The 16,681-nt window shown below is 43.6% G+C and overlaps 1 protein-coding gene across 2 annotated transcripts in view; it reads left to right on the top strand.

The window, feature by feature from the left end:
• Positions 1 to 4,577: 4,577 nt before the first annotated feature.
• SOAT1 (sterol O-acyltransferase 1) overlaps positions 4,578 to 16,681 on the top strand; it is a 69,409-nt gene continuing 57,305 nt past the window's right edge. Inside the window, exon 1 of one of the 2 annotated variants that reach the window (XM_044915932.1) lies at positions 4,578 to 4,711. The gene's annotated coding sequence lies outside the window, so the exon portion shown is untranslated. Of the gene's footprint in view, positions 4,739 to 16,681 lie in introns of both variants that reach the window. The other variant, XM_021682797.1, reaches the window with a different exon arrangement.

Here is a 16,681-nt window from a genome sequence, read left to right as displayed (position 1 = left end):
ATGATATGGCAAGTATTCTTGCTCTTTGTCTAGGATATATTTTCTTACCTCAGTTAGCATTAAGTTGGCTAACTCATTAACTTAGCCATTCAGGGGCCCAGGGTGGCTCAGTTGGTTAAGCGTCTGCCTTGGGCTCAGGTCATGATGCCAGGGTCCTGTGATGGAGTCCCACATCGGGCTCCTTGTTCAGCAGGGAGCCTGCTTCTCCCTTTGCCTGCCACTCCCCCTGCTTGTGCTCTTTCTCTCTCACTCTCTTTCTCTCTGACAAATAAATAAAATCTTTAAAAAAAAATTTAAAAAGCAGTAATTCAGTTTGCTAAGCTAGATATCCTAGATACATCCTATGTTACTGTAATGCCCTTCTAATTGAGCTCTTCACGTCCAGTTGCATTTCCCTTGAGTTCAGTCTCCTAAATAGTGTCTCTTCCCTACGGAAGATCCTGCACTGGCTCCCCACTGTCTGTGGGAGTCTAAGTCAGATTGTCCCAGTATGTTTTTTTTTTTTTTTAAGATTTTTATTTATTTAAGAGAGAGAGAGAGCATGAGAAGGGGGAGGGTCAGAGGGAGAAGCAGACTCCCTGCCGAGCAGGGAGCCTGATGTGGGACTCGATCCCGGGTCTCCAGGATCATGACCTGAGCCAAAGGCAGTCGCTTAACCAACTGAGCCACCCAGGCGCCCCAGATTGTCCCAGTATGACCTACAAACTTCTTAAGCCCTAACACCAACTTTATCACCTGCTGCTTCTCATTCAACAACACTCAAACTGCCTTCCTTTTTCCTAGATGGTTCTGGCTCCCTCTTGTCTGTTGGCCTTTGACTTTGTTTTTTCCTTTGGTTGGGATGTCCCTCTTCCCTTGCCTGCCAACTAAACTTCTCCCCCTACTGGTTTTGAAAGCTGGAGTTGGCCCTCCATTCAGCCTTCCCTTTCCTAGAGCTGCAGGCTGTGATAATCATTCCAACTGCTCCCACTGTATCCAGAAGATAGCAACATCAACAATAATGACAAACCTCGGGGTAGAAAGTGTAAAATAACTGTTAATATTTATTGAGCACTTCTATATGCCAGTATCTGTGCTTGGAGCTTCTTGGGTATTAACATCTCATTTAATCCTCACAATGGCCCTGTTAGGTAGGCCTTTTTATTACTTCTTTTTATTATAACACTTGGCCTGTTGTCCTTTTTTTATTTATTCATTTGAGAGAGAGCACAGGTCAGGGGAGGGATAGGGTGGGGTGGGGTGGGGAGAGGGACAAGCCGACCCTGTGCTGAGTGTAGAGCCCAATGTGAGGCTGGATCCCAGGACCCCGAGACCATGACCTGAGCTGAAACCAAGAGCCGTTGGCTTTAACTGACTAAGCCACTCAGGTGCCTCAACACTTGTCCCATTGTTTTGAAATTGCTTAGTTACTATTTATCTCCCTAATAGATAGTTGTTCTCATTCATCTTTATATCCTTAGCAACTAGAACAAGTTCTGTACACATGTTATTTGGAATATGAAAGCAACATTCACATTTAACCAAGCTTTAGTATCAAGGATTGAGTGATGTGAGAATATCAGGTCAGTGGTGGAAGAGGATTGGAGTTTGGGCATAGGCTGTCAGGGTCCTCCCAATGAAATGAAATGGTCTTCCCCCTTGAACTAAATGGCATTGCCATCTTTCTACTTGCTTAAGAAAACAACCTGGGAGTCACCTTGTTTACTGTATTTCTTTATACCTGCACCTCAGGAAAATACCTTGAAATTTTTCCACTTCTATTTCCATAGCAACTACCCTAATCCAGATCACCATCATCTATCCCATGGATTTGTGCAATAGCTTCCTGTCATTCTCTGGCTTTTCCCTGTTCCACTTCTGCCCCCTTCCAAGTCATTCTCTACAAGATAGGTTGATTTAAAAAACAAGATGGGGGGGGTTGCCCAGGTGGTTTAGTAGGTTGAGCGTCTGACTCTTGGTTTTGGCTCAGGTTATGATCTCAGGGTTGTGAGATTGAGCCCCAAGTCGGGTTCCATGCTCAGAGGGGAGTGTGCTTGAGATTCTTTTCCTTTCCCTCTGCCCCTCCCCTGCTCGTGCTCTCTATCTCTCTCTCCCTCTCTCTAAAATAAATAAATAAATCTTAAAACAAAACAAAACAAAACAACAAGATGGGGCACCTGGATGGCTCAGTCAGTTAAGCACCTGACTCTTGATTTTGGCTCAGGTCATGATCTCTGGGTCATGAAATTAAGCCCCATGTTGGGCTCTGCGCTGGGCATGGAGCCTGCTTAAGATTCTCTCTCTCCCTCTCCCTCTGCCCTGCCACCCCCTCCACACACGTGTGCTCTCTCTCTCTAAAAGAAATAAATAAAAATTAAAAAACAAGATAAAGCTTAACAATAAAAAGTCCAAACAGCATGGTTATGCTCCTACTTCACTCTCTAACTTCAGTCTCATACCATCCACAAATGTTCTTCAGGCCTCCTGGCCTATTCCTTACATAAGCAAAACTACATCAGCATCCCCACCTTCATACCCATTGTCCTCTGTCTAGAATTCTCTACTTCCCCATGGTTGGCATCCCCACAGCTGGCTCCTTCATCTCCTTTTTTTTTTTAAGATTTTATTTATTTATTTATTTTAAAAATATTTTATTTATTTGACAGAATGAGAGAGAGAGAGAGAGAACAAACAGGGGGAGTGGCAGGCAGAGGGAGAGGGAGAAGCAAGCTCCCCGCTGAGCAGCTAGCTGGTGGGGCTCGATCCCAGGACCCTGGCATGACCTGAGCTGAAGGCAGAAGCTTAATCGACTGAGCTGCCCAGGTGCCCTGCTCCTTCACCTTCCTTAAGTCTTAGCTCAGATCATTTCCTCAAGAAGTCCTTCCCTGACTACTCTGTTTTGTTCTCTTCACTACCTGCAATTATCTTATTTACTTGTCCTACTATTTATCTTCTCCACTGGAAACATACACTTCTAAGTACAGGGACTTCTGTGTTATTCACTGTTGTATTCCTAGCATCAAGAACAGAACACAGTATTTTTACTCTTTTTATCTCTAGAAAACAAACTGATGGTTATCAGAGGGGTGGTGGGTGGGGGGATGGGTGAAATAGGTGAAGGGGATTAAGAGTACACTTATTATGATGAGCAATGTATAAAATCGTTGAATCACTATATTGTACACCTGAAACTAATATAACACTGTATGTTAACTATGCTGGAATTAAAAAAAAGGCATTTTTAAAAAATAAATAAATGAGGGGCGCCTGGGTGGCTTAGTCGGTTAAGCGGCTGCCTTCGGCTCAGGTCATGATCCTGGAGTCCTGGGATCGAGCCCCACGTCCGGCTCCCTGCTCAGTGGAGAGGCTGCCTCTCTGCCTACTTGTACTTCCTCTCTCTGTGTCAAATAAATAAATAAAATCTTTAAAAAAATAAAAAATAGATAAATGAAATAAAGGAAAAGACAACAGTTATAGGCGTATATATGAAGTGGCCAGCAGTCCGATCAGGTATGAATCCCTCTGTTCCTACTGCTCTTTAACTGGTGGGAGGGAAGAGGTGCAGCACAGAGGCCACGGGATCTACCAGCTCCTTTTGCCATCTAGTTGGCAGGCAGGAGTCACAATGGTACATGAGGCAAACTGTAAAGTCCGCCAATGATTGCCAGTTCTGAATCTGACTGACTGTTGAGGCCAGTTCCGCTTTGGGGTGAACAGTGCTGCAAGGGTAACTTGTACAAATCCTCTTTGTTTAAAGGTGCACAGAGTAGTCAGTTCAAGCAAAGGTGATCCATTTGTTCAGGGTAGCTTGACAGGGTCGTGGGTGGCCCTCTCAGCTTGTTTGGAGTAGGGTCGCAGTCATTAGGCAGGCTAGGTTAGCTCGCATTGGTTTGCAGGCTCTGAGTGTGACCCTTCAGTCTCTGCTGCTCTCATCATTCCCTTTTCACCTACCTTTACTTTAAATTCACCTACATCTTTGCCTTCGCAAAATCGGATTAACTGTTGAAACTAATCTACGTCCTAAATCTCTTTGCATCATTATTTTTCCTTTGATTACGAAGTCTCCTTTTTAATTCCTTAATTGCCCCATCATTTCACTGGTTCCTTATCTAGTTCGCTTGTACTGAAGGACACAGCCAAGTATAGTTTACAAAGTATTAAAGCAACCCATGATGAACGCTGCTGGCTAGTGCTTCAATTTTGTTCCTAGAGGGTCAGTTCCAACTTCAAAGATCCACGGTTCTAGAGGCGGCTTCTGAGAGTCTCTGGAAGAGGCTCCAGACTCGCCGGTCCGGAGCTATCATTCCGGGTGCCGTTTCGGACTTGTAGGAAGTTATCTCAGGCTCCTCTCTGCCGCACCTTGGATCGCTGGCGCAAAACGGTGTCACTACCCTCTCGCGCGTAGCTCCCGGCTCTGGGCACCGGGGCCAGGTAGGCGTCAGGTCCTGGGTACCCGCGAGCCCGGGAAGGGGCGGGCAGCCATGGGCGGTGGGCGGAGCCTGGAGGCGACAGGGACCGCCAATGAAATCCCGAGCCGGCGCTGGCCTTGCGCGTGACGCTGCGTAGCGGGCTGCGAGGCTGGGGGCGGAGAGGCCGGGGAGTGGGGAGCTTTACCTTCGCTGGCTGCGGGGCTGGCTGCGCTGCTGGCTTTGGGCACCTGGAGAGCTTCCCGACGCCCACCTTTTTACCAGCCGCGCCGTGGGGTCTACCCGGCTTTGCCTTTCTTGACTAGGTCCGTGCTGCCGGGCTCCGGCCCCAGGTAATGCTCATGCTCCCGGATCCGCTCACTTCCCGCCTGGGTCCACCCGCCTCAGCCGGAGAGGAAGGGGAAAGAAGTGGCGGCTGCATCTCCGGCCCGGCGGGCCTGGCCTTGCCCTGGGCCAAAGGGCGGAGGAGGCGGCCGGGAGCCGCGGGAGGGGGAGGCTCCGCGAGTCCTGGGGAGTTTGGGGGATGGGGAGGGCGGGAAAGTTACCGTGGGGCGCCCGCATGGCTGGCCCTTTAAACCTTGGAGGTTTGTTACGTGCCCTCCAGATCCTGTGGCATCTCTCAAGCTGGTAGTAAAGAAAGTTATGAATCAGAAGACATTTTATTCTTTAAAAAGCGAAACCAAAAATGGGCTCAGGAAGTCTGTAATTGATTAGGAAAAAAGTGTGTGAAGGGATAGATGGCACCTCAAGATATAGAAAGCTGTCTGGGCACCAAAGCCTTTAATCAGGCTCATTATTTTATTTTTAAATATTAAAGTGTAATTTTCTGTCACTGTTAAATGTTAATAGCCATTCAGTTTCTCTGATACGTGTATTTGGAAGTTATTTGTAATCGAGAAACAACTGTAAACGCTATTTTTCGTATTTATATGTAGATGAAGTTCACAGGTCACTTTCTAAGTCACTGCCATCGTTTAAACTACTCTTTTTTTTTCAGAGTATCTTCCTTTGACATAGAATTCAACTTGAAGCGGTTTTTGTCCCCCTTTATGTGGGTAATCTCCATGAATGACTTGTTAGGGAAGTTTGTGTGTTGTCTAGGCATGAGAATGGCTTTTGGGAGGAGCTCTGATATATTCAAGAGTAATCATTTAAAAATGCACGTGTCTCAATGCCTCACATGCTTAGAACTCTCAAAACATTTCATATTCTCCTCGAATAAAGACCAAAATACTGCTGCCCCTCTTCTCCATTTCATTTTGGGCCACTTTCCTCCTGGCTCTCTAGGCTCAAGCCACATTGGTTTTACTTTTGTTCTAAGAAAGCCTCTTTACTATCTCATGGTCTTTAGGTGTTTCCTCCACCTGTAATGCACCATTCTCTCCTTTACCCAAATCCAACACATTCCTCAAATATCACTGTAGGAAATCCAACCTGTCTCTGTGAAGCCCTCCTAGTACTTGGTTTTCCTTAGCAGCAGTGTAATGTCACTTAGATGCTTTAATTGTTTCTTCTGCTAGCATGTACATTTCATGAAGGCTGGGCTAGTGCATCTTATTTATGTCTTAATTACCAGAGTCTGGCCTAGCACCTGGCACAATGAAAGAATGAATGAGTTGGAGAACAAGAAGAAGGAACTTGTTTGAATGGAAAATGTTAACTAGGAAAGAGTGCTTGTTCCTTTTGGGAAGGAAATGGAAAAAAGTTTTTAACAAAAGCGAGTTAATGACATCTTTTTTTTTTTTTGAAATTTATCGCATAGGGTAAATAATTATATTGACCATACAGATGTGAATGAAATTTTGGGTTCTTTAGTTTAGCTAATTGACTTAATGACTTAATGATATAATGATATATAAGTGTAGGGTTGTACTTGGTTAAGTCTTTGCTTGGAAGGGAAGGGGAGAAACTTTATCTTTTGAATTGTAAATTCATCTGCAATTTTTCTCTTTTCCTTCACTGAAGGTGAGAGTGACATAGCAAAGTTGGTCACTGAGAATAAGTTGGTTACTCTATTTGTTTTATAGATTTATAGGTTCTTTTGAAAGCTTTTTTTTTTTTTAAGCTTTTTTAAATTTGTCAGAGTGAGAGAGAGAGAGAGCACAAAGCAGGGGGATTGGCAGGCAGAGGGAGAAGCAGGCTCCCCGCTGAGCAAGGAGCCCGATGTGGAACTCGATCCTAGGACCCTGGGATCCTGACCTGAGCCCAAGGCAGATGCTTAACTCACTGAGCCACCCAGGCATCCCTGAAAGCTTGCTTGCTTGTTTGTTTATCTACCTATCTATTTTTATTTGAGAGAGAGAGAATGAGAGAGAGCACAAGGGGGGGGGTCAGAGGGAGAAGCAGACTCCCTGCTGAGCAGGGAGCCTGCTGCAGGACTTGATCCTGGGACTTCAGGATGTGACCTGAGCCGAAGGCAGTTGCTTAACCAACTGAGCCACCCAGGCGCCCCTGAAAACTTTTTTAATAGGTACATTGTGGGTAGGCTAAAGTTGACATTCTTTCCAACACGGTTCATTTGTTCTCAAGTCAATTTTGTGTTGCTTTCTTTTTTTTATTTAGGGATGCCTGGGTGGCTCAGTCAGTTAAACGCATCTGCCTTCGGCTCGGGTCATGATCCCGGGGTCCTGGGATCGAGTTCCACCTCGGGGGGGGGGGGGGGCCTTGCTCAGCGGGGGGCCCGCTTCTCCCCCTGCCTGCCACTCCCCCTGCTTGTGCACTCTAGCTCTCGCTCTGTCTCTCTGTCAAATAAATAAAATCTTAAAAAAAATAAAGATTTTATTTATTTGAAAGAGCGAGAGAGGCAGAGAGGGAAAAGCAGGCTCCCCGCTGAGCAGGGAGCCCGATGCTGGGCTCGATCCCAGGACCCCAGGATCATGACCGGAGCTGAAGGCAGACGCTTACTGGACCAAGCCACCCAGGTGCCCCTTGTGTTGCTTTCTTAAGGCAAATTAGATACTATCACACCGAACATTACAAAACCAATGCACAGATTGGAATCTTAAATAATTTTCCAGTCTGTATGTTGTATTTTAAAATAGGTCTCTGGTCAGCTTTATGTCACCTTGAGTGTAAATGTTTCCATTGCCACTTACTGGCTGTGTGACTTTGAACAGGTTTTATAGTGTTTCCGAATCTTTTGCATCTTTTAAAATGCAAATGTTAGATGAGGTATGTGGTGCACCTGCCTTGCTGCCCAGCACTGTAAATGTTATGGCTTAGTAAACATTAGTTCCTGCTTCCTTTATTGCTGGACCCTTTTGAGAGACTAGTCTTATGATCACTGTTTTTACTTCCTCAACTCATTTTGCAACCTAATCCAGTATATTTCTTTGTCCTTCCTGAAACAAATTGTACAAGTAAAGTAAATTGTAACTATTAATGTCCCCAAATTGTGAAATATTCTAGGTCTCACCCTCCTTTATTTTCTTCTTTTTTTTTGTCTTTCTTGAATTTTCCATGATATTGATCAGATAACTTCTTGAATCTTTTAACTGGATTTCTAACATTGCTTGCTCCCAGTTCTCCTCCAATCTCTCCTAAGCCTTGCTTTTTCACTGTTCTTTAAGTGTCTTGTAATATTGGGAAAATTACTTAACCTGTAATATGGGATAATAGTATCTACTGCATAGATTGTTGTGAGGATTGAATGGAGCCATAGTAAGTACTAGGGAAATGTTAGCTTTATTACTTCCTAAGTTATTTCTTGATATATGGTCTCTCCCCGGGAGATTTCCTTCCTGTGCCTTGGCTGTAGCTGCTGCCACTGATGAATCCAGTTCTTTGTCTCTAGTCCAGACTTGTACGTTCACCTGCCTGCTTTTTCATCATCACTTGGCTGACCCACAGGCACATCATACTGATCTTATCTACACCTTTTTCCACCTGTAGTTACTTAGCTTAATGGCACACCCATAACCTTGGTCGACCAGCTGAGTTAGAAAACTCTGGATCTATATTTCCAGATGCCCTCTGGATATAGCCACCTGAATATCCTAGATGCCTCAGCTAATGCTTGTAAATTTATCTCCCTTATCTCTAATTTGTGAAATCATTTGTTCATTTAATAATCACATGCCGATTGGGCCTAATTTCAGGCCCTTATCTTTGTGTGTGCTAATTGTCCTTGCCAATCTCTCATCCTCCACATTGTTGCCTTAATTATCTTACTAAAAGACAAATATCAAGTCACCCTCTTGTTTATTTTTTCTAAATTTTTTAAAAGATTTTTTTTTTTTAAAGTAATCTCAGTACCCAACGTGGAGCTTGAACTCACAACCCGAGATCAAGAGTCGCATACTGCACTGACTGAGCCTGCCAGGTGCCCCCAGCCTCTTGTTTAAAAACCTCTGTAGCTCCTTGTTTGTGTGTTAAATTGCAAACTCCTTTTAATCAGTCCCTGAGGGTCCTTGACCTTTTGTTCATGCCCTTCCATGTACCCTGTTCTCCAACCTTACACCTTCTCTTCCTTTAAGATTTAACCTAGATTTTACTTTTTTTTTTTTTTTTTAAAGATTTTATTTATTTGAGAGAGACAGCGAGAGCAGGAACACAAGCAGGGGGAGTGGGAGAGGGAGAAGCAGGCTCCCTGCCGAGCAGGGAGCCCCATGTGGGGCTCGATCCCAGGACCTTGGGATTATGACCTGAGCTGAAGGCAGCCGCTTAACGACTGAACCACCCAGGCGCCCCTAGATTTTACTTTCTTCAGGAAACCTTTCTTTTTTTTTTTATCTAAGATTTTATTTATTTATTTGACAGAGAGAGACACAGTGAGAGAGGGAACACAAGCGGGGAAGTGGGAGAGGGAGAAGCAGACTCCCCAGAGAGCAGGGAGCCTGATGTGGGGCTCGATCCCAGGGCCCTGGGATCATGACCTGAGCCGAAGGCAGATGCTTAACAACTGAGCCACCCAGGCGCCCCAGGAAACCTTTCTTAATTGCCCCTAAGTTCTGTTGGGCGCCAGGCCTGTATTTCTTTAATACCCCGTACATCTCAGTTACTGTTCTGTAATACTGCTAGGTGTTATAATTATGTTTTTATGTCTTTTGCCCACTAGATTTTCACTCTTTGAGGGCACAGGCTGTTATGTAGTCATTTTTGCATCCCAGGGCTTGGTACTGTAGTAGACCTCAATAAAATATTTGAAATAGTGAATCCATCACCAAGGTCTGAACTTAGGTTTTTCATAGAGCGCTCTCCTTCCCATCCTGTTTTGAGATCTAGAAACTTCTGTTTCTTCTTTGAACTGTGACTCTAATATCACCTACTCCATGAGGACCTGTTTGACTTCCCTAAATGGTATGTTATACGTTCTTTGGATACAGGGTGTGTATATCTGTATGTGTGTGCTCATGCACGTGCGTGTGCATGTGAACAGTGTAATGGGGTAGACCTCTATTACTGCAACACATTTATCTAATATCATAGTAGAAAGAGATGCTTATTAATCTACATGAATTTTCAGATACTTGGCATATACCTTTTAAGTGTCAGAACTTAAAAAATTTTTTCATTGCAAATTAAAAAGTTTTTTCCTGCCTTCTAAGTTTAAACTAGCATAACCTTTTTAAGGTGCCAAGGTCATTAGAGCATGAACTTTTAAGGTCTAATTTGATACAGTGATGTTTTATGGGCCTTATAGGAAACATAACCCTTTTGGTCCTTCACTAAAAGACCTGCTCTTGCTCTCTCTTTTTAATGTTGATTCCTACTTTTAAAGTTTTCTTTCTTCTGACGCCAGGGTGGCTCGGTTGTTTAAGTGGCTGCCTTTGGCTTAGGTCTTGATCCCAGGGTCTTGGGGTTGAGTCCCTCATTGGGCTCCCTGCTCAGCGGGGAGCCTCCCTTTCATTCTGCCCCTCCCCCTGCTTGTGCTCTCTCTCTCTCTCTCTCTGACAAATAAATAAAATCTTAAAAAAATATATAAAGTTTTCTTTCTTTACTGTCATCTAGAGTTATGCCTCTGGCAGTCACTGCCTTTTTCTGTTTGAAGATGACAGACAGGATTACCTCCCTCATAGGGTTATTGTTAGTATTAAAGGAGGGAATGTACACAAATGTACACAAAGGTCTTATCAGAGAGTATAGCAAATAGTAAGTACCCACTAAAGGGAACTCAGAATTCTTAATGTTTTTCTAATTATTTGAATCATTTCAGGAGAATAATCTCTCAAGTTTGAGAGATTTTCTAGTGGAGTAAAGAGCCTGGCATTTGTCAGAAAATGGTTTTTCAGAGTCTCTTAGGCAACCTAAGTTTAGAATTGGGTCCTGAAAGCAGATGCTAATGAGAAGTCCGAAGCTCTAGAACAGAGCATTTTTATGTGTGTGTGTATATAGATAATTTAAATCCCAAGCTGGGTAAATGTCCTCATAAACTGTTTTATATTTATCTTTTAGTGTTAATAGGTGAAGGTAGAAATAAAAGTGAACATCATTTCAACTCTCATGTTCTTCACGGACGCGTGAAGGACCATTGTTTCATTCCCTTAACATATGTGAAAATGCTTGGTAATACTTTATCCACTTAATAAAGGTGTATTAAGTGCAGGGTGTTCCAGGCATGGTTCTAGATACTTGGAGAAAATAATGAACAAGACAAAATTCTACTTTTCTTGGGGGATTCTAGTCTTGTGGGGTTGATAAACAATAAATGCTATAAGGTGCTGGGCAGTAAGTGCTCTGAAGAAAAATAAAGCAAAGTAAGGGATAAGAGGGTAAGAGGGTGCAAGAGTGTTTAGTCAAGGTAGAGAGGGGAGTCCCCGAGGAGGGGATGTTTGAGCAGAGAACTTGGATGAAGTGAAGGAGAGAGCCTTGACAGTATCTGGGGGGAGATACTCTAGACAGAGGAAATGGCAAAGACCTGTGAGTAGGAATGAGCTTGGCTTGTCCAAGAAACAGCAGAAGGCCAAAGTAATTAGAGCAGAGCAAGTGAGAGAGTTGTGGGAAGTGGAGGGTGCTGGGGGAGGGGCACGGAGGTGAGTGGCGGATCATGGAAGAGTTACTAGACAATGGTGAGGACTTAAAATCCACTGTTTGGAGGGTTTTGATCAGGGGGATGATTTGCTCTGACTTATCTTAGAAGGATTAGTCTGGGTACTGTGTTAAAAAATAGAGCAGAAGGGAGAAAATGAAGACGGACCAGTTAGGAGGCTACTACAGTGAGAGAGGACTGTGCTTAGACTCTGGTGAATGTGGTGGATGTGGTGAGAAGACCTCACAGTTGGGGATTTAGTTTGAAGGCAGAGTAAGATGGATTTGCTTTTGGATTGGATAAAGGGAAGTCAAGAATTAAGGATGACTCCTAGGTTTTTTTCCAAATCTGGGCAGAGTGACTGCTAGTCCCATGATCTGAGATGGGGAAGACTGCGAGAATGGAATTGGAGGGAACATCAGTGGTTCAGTTGCTGGGAATCAGAATTATGGACATGGTGCAGTTGTTGGTTAACAGTAAGTTCTAGGGGAAGGTATGACTGGAACATAAGGACAGCTTTTTGGAGACAGAAAGTCAAGGAGCTGGGAGGCCCCAGGGTATTGGATGGATCTTTGTACATGGATGTTGAAGTTAGAGAAGTGTAGAAAAATTAGTGGTGGTGGGGGGAAGTGAGTGAGGTTCAGATGTACCCTCATAATCTTATGATTCACATGATCTGAGGATTTGATCAAAATTGAGGTGAGCTATTTTTTTTAAGATTTATTTACTCCAGAGAGAGAGAGAGAGAGATAGCAAGCGTGAGAGCATGGGGTGGAAGGGCAGAGGGAGAGAGAGAGAGAGAACCCCAAGTAGATTATGCACTGAGCAAGGAGCCTGCCGTAGGGTTTGATTTCACGACCCTGAGATCATGACCTAAGCTGAAACCAAGAGGCAGACGCCTAACCAAGTGTGCCACTCAGGTGCCCTGAGGTGAACCATTTTAAGTAATTTGTCCTTCCTAACATCTGTATATATGACAATAATAAAATTTGTTAATATTTTCTTGGAAGCCGCATGGTGTTTGAGCTGCATTTGAGAAAGTATGTAAATACGGCCCTTTATTTGTCCTCATCTAGTACATCATAAAAGCAAACACAGTAGAATTTGAGGGATGATATGGTTTGTTTGACTGCCATTTATCATATAGGAGATAGATATGTAGGTATCAGATTACTTGGTTAATTTTGCAAACTTGGTTATTAATAACGATGGCACTTTAGTGTATATTGTCTTCTTTTGTTGTAGCTTGGTGCAGTAGTATTTATCTTCATGTTCTAGATGAGGAAACCGACGCAGAGAGGTTGGAGGATTTACCGAGGACACAGTGATATGACGGAGCAGGGGTGTAAACTACCTCTTAGTGTTGGGATACCAAATCCTGTGCCTTCGAAATTCTCACTCCCTGCAAAGTAGAGGATATTGAGGCCAAAGAAGTTAGTATTCACTTCTAAAATAAGTAGATTTAAACTATGGCAGTGTAATTGTGCAGGCTCAGTACCTGTGTTTTAGCTTTTGAAAGAAGGCTTTCTTCTCTAGACTGGGTTGTTGGCTCCTAGTCTCATCACCAAGAACTCTCTTAATGTTTTCATTCTATAGGGTATTCAGGCTTAAATTTTTTTTTTTTTTGCCTGTTAAACAGCATTTATTTGTCAAACTTGTTTTATTAAGTATTTTTTAATATATTTTTTTATTCTTTATTTTTTTATTTTTTAAAGATTTTATTTATTTGAGAGAGAGAGAATGAGAGAGAGAGCACATGAGAGGGGGGAGGGTCAGAGGGAGAAGCAGACTCCCTGCCGAGCAGGGAGCCCGATGCGGGACTCGATCCTGGGACTCCAGGATCATGACCTGAGCCGAAGGCAGTCGCTTAACCGACTGAGCCACCCAGGCGCCCTAAGTATTTTTTTTTAGAGAACGAGAGCACGAGCAGAGGGAGGAGCAGAGGGAGAGGGAGAAGCAGGCTCCCCACGGAGCAGGGAGCCCAAAGCGGGACTCGATCCCAGGACTCTGGGATCATGACCTGAGCCAAAGGCAGACGCTTAACTGACTGAGCCACCCAGGTGCCCCTTTTATTAAGTATTTTTTTTTCATCTTTTTTAAAGTAGGCTCCACAACTAGCGTGAAGCCTACGGCGGGGCCTGAATCATGACCCTGAGATCAAGACCTAAGCTGAGGCCAAGGGTCGGATGTTCAACTGACTGAGCCACCCAGGCGCCCCATTAATTAGTGCTTTTAATCGACATGTAATCAGCATGATATAGTATCAGCCAAAAGCAAAGTAACATTGTTTTAGTCAGCCTGTACAACTTGTTTTATGTGATAAAATATGTAATTATTTCAATTACTGAAATATTTGAAGTTTTTGCATACCCTTAGAAGTCTAGGGGACCCCTCCCCACCCCCGATTAAGAACAGTTGTCATAGGGGCGCCTGGGTGGCTCAGTTGGTTAAGCGGCTGCCTTGGGCTCAGGTCATGATCCTGGGGTCCTGGGTTCGAGCCCCACGTCGGGCTCCCTGCTCAGGGGAGAGCCTGCTTCTCCTCTCCCTCTGCCTGCCATTCTGTCTACTTGTGCGCTCTCTCTATCTCTCTGTCAAATAAATAAATAAAATCTTAAAAAAAACAAAACAAAACAGTTGCCATAGATCTTGATGAGTAGGATGTAGAAAGCTGTTCACAGTAAAGATGGTGCTTGTTATCATCCTCCCAGCATATGTTTTCCTCGTGATTCTCTGTGAGGAGCACTGTATCCTGTCAGAATAACTGGTCATATTAACTGGTAGCTCTGTACTACTGCATGCCTGTCATGCTCCAGATACTCCCCCACTGGATTTGAGGGTTTCAAAGAGAAAATGCCATTTCGTCCCGGTCTTGGAGAAGCTTATGCTTAGTGTAAGAGGCAGATAGTGTCGCTGAGTGTAGTGGAACCGCAGAGGAGGGGGTGACGTGAGAGATGGTGGTCAGAGAAACCTCAGCATGGGAGGTCATTCGAGGTCATCTGCTGATTGCAGGCTAGGCTGTGGAATCCCTGGGTTTGGTGTTGGATCTCAGTTCTGCTGTTGGAGAATTATATGATTCGGGCAAGTGAAATTCCCTCTGAACTGTATTTCTCTCACCTGTAAAATGAGGCTAATACCTGCCACCTACGGTTGTAAAGATTGACAATGTCAAGGACTTGGCAGTGCAGTATCTGGTAGGTATGTAATAGCTGCTCATTAAATCAAAGCTGTGTTGTTACTGGTGTTCCTACTGCTGCAGCTGTGACCCTTACTTTGCTGGGCGGGTTGGGTTAGCTAGATAAAGGGCACAGGGGAAACGGCGTTCTAGAGATGGGAAAGACTATAGGGAGAGACATGGTGACCAAAGACCGTATTTGGGGAATAAAATAACATATCTGCCTTACAGATTATATTGAGATTAAAATACACGTGAAGCACATAAACATGCAAAAGTATAGTCCCCGTCATGTCCCTTTTCAGATGCAAAAAAAAAAGTACAATCATTTTTTAATTCCTCATTACCCCCTGTGTAATTCCTTACTTTTTGAAACATCTTGGTTCTTTTTTTTTTTTTTTTTAAAGATTTTATTTATTTGTCAGAGAGAATGAGCAGGGGGAGCAGCAGGCAGAGGGAGAAGCAGGCTCCCCGCTGAGCAAGGGAGTCCTAGGCGGGACTCGATCCCAGGACCCTGTGATCATGACCTGAGCCAAAGGTAGACACTTAACCGACTGAACCACCCCAGGCCTCCTGGAACATCTTGGTTCTTTTGTGCATCTTTGTATCTCTATTGTTTTCTTCCCTGATTTCTTCTCTACTTCTTGATGTCTTACTTTGAGCGCATCCCCCAGAGTTTAGTTGTCTGTTGTCACTTCTCTTTTCTGTTGGAGAGGTTAGATGCTCTTCTGGCTTCTTCTGCCACTGTTAACAAAGCACTTTTAACTTCATCAGTTGCCCTGACCTCTTTCCTAGGTTCCTCTGAATTGGATCTTACTGGTCTCCTAAAATTTCAACCTGATCCATAATTCTGTTTCATTTGTTTGATTTCTGAAAAAATTAGAAGGGAAATGATCTAGATTAGTCAGATGTTTACATTGCTAAGGAGGGATACTTAAGAAAACAAACTTACCATGTACTACATTTCATACTGGAAAGGACATTTTAAAAGTTTAGAAAGACCATAATATTAGAATTTAAGAATATGTAGCTTTAAAAATTATGTATGAGGACTTCATTATTTTTCTTTTTGCCTCAGACTAATGAAAACATAGTCATACACTGCTTTGGAGTCAACCTTGTACTGTGTTGATATTGATCTGCCTAAAATTTGACTGTGATCCTATTTTTCAGTGCTTAGAATGGCTCACCACTGCCTAGTTGAAAAAAAATCCTCCTTTCTTAGACCTTTAGAGTTTAACTCTGGCTCTCCTTTCTAGTCTTTTCCCCTTTCCCATTTCTCTGTTACCAACTTAAAAAAAATTCAGAGAGTTAATGGTGTTTGTGGTTTGGATCTGAGCCAGGTCCAAATCTGGCCCTGTGTGGTCTTGGGTGAGTTCCTGCCAGGAGAAGAACAGCCCTTGGCATCCCGGAGCTGTGCTGGTACCGTCAGCTGGCCTTGATGTTGTGAGCTAGCCTGGCACTTAACATCTGGGTCTTCCTGGTGTTCCTGGGTTGAACATAAACAATTTCATTGAATATCAGCATCAGACAAGGCTACTCTGTGACCAAAATGGATCAAGACAAAAATAAGAACATGCCATAATCATGTCTTGACCTAGACAAAACATGAACATTGTCCAAGTCACAAAATAGCCAACATCCTTCTCTCCAGGCTATAATGTGAATGATTATTGCTGTTCTACTGGTTACAGCTTTAGCCTCCCTAAAGAGATTTGTTGATATACCCAGGCATAGAATTGTTCCCACTTTCTGACAGTATCCAACTAGAGTGAACCCCTTCTTCTTTGAACTCTTCCAAAAAATCACCTAGCCAATTCCCAAATCCTAAGTAAGTCATTTTTGATATTCTGAGATTCCCCATAGTTTCCCTTGGTGCGTGTTCTTAATAAATTCAACTTGTTCAACTATAGGTATGTTCCTGGTGTGTGGGCAGAGGGCATTGACAGTACAGTTTGAGCCTTTTTTTAATATATGAACTGCGATTAATAACATCTTTTTTTTGCAGAGTTACGAAGATTAGATGAGAAAATGTAAAGCACCCAGTGGAGTCCTCTAACTTTGAGCTACTCAACAAAAGCTTGTTTCTTGTCCTCTACTAAAGTAGTCTGATTAGTCATGGTCCCCCGACAGGGC

The sequence above is a fragment of the Neomonachus schauinslandi genome, chromosome 6, assembly GCF_002201575.2.
Source record: "Neomonachus schauinslandi chromosome 6, ASM220157v2, whole genome shotgun sequence".
NCBI classification, from domain to species: domain Eukaryota; kingdom Metazoa; phylum Chordata; class Mammalia; order Carnivora; family Phocidae; genus Neomonachus; species Neomonachus schauinslandi.
Note: the sequence above shows the minus strand (reverse complement) of the source record. Positions and strands in the feature narration are given on the sequence as shown.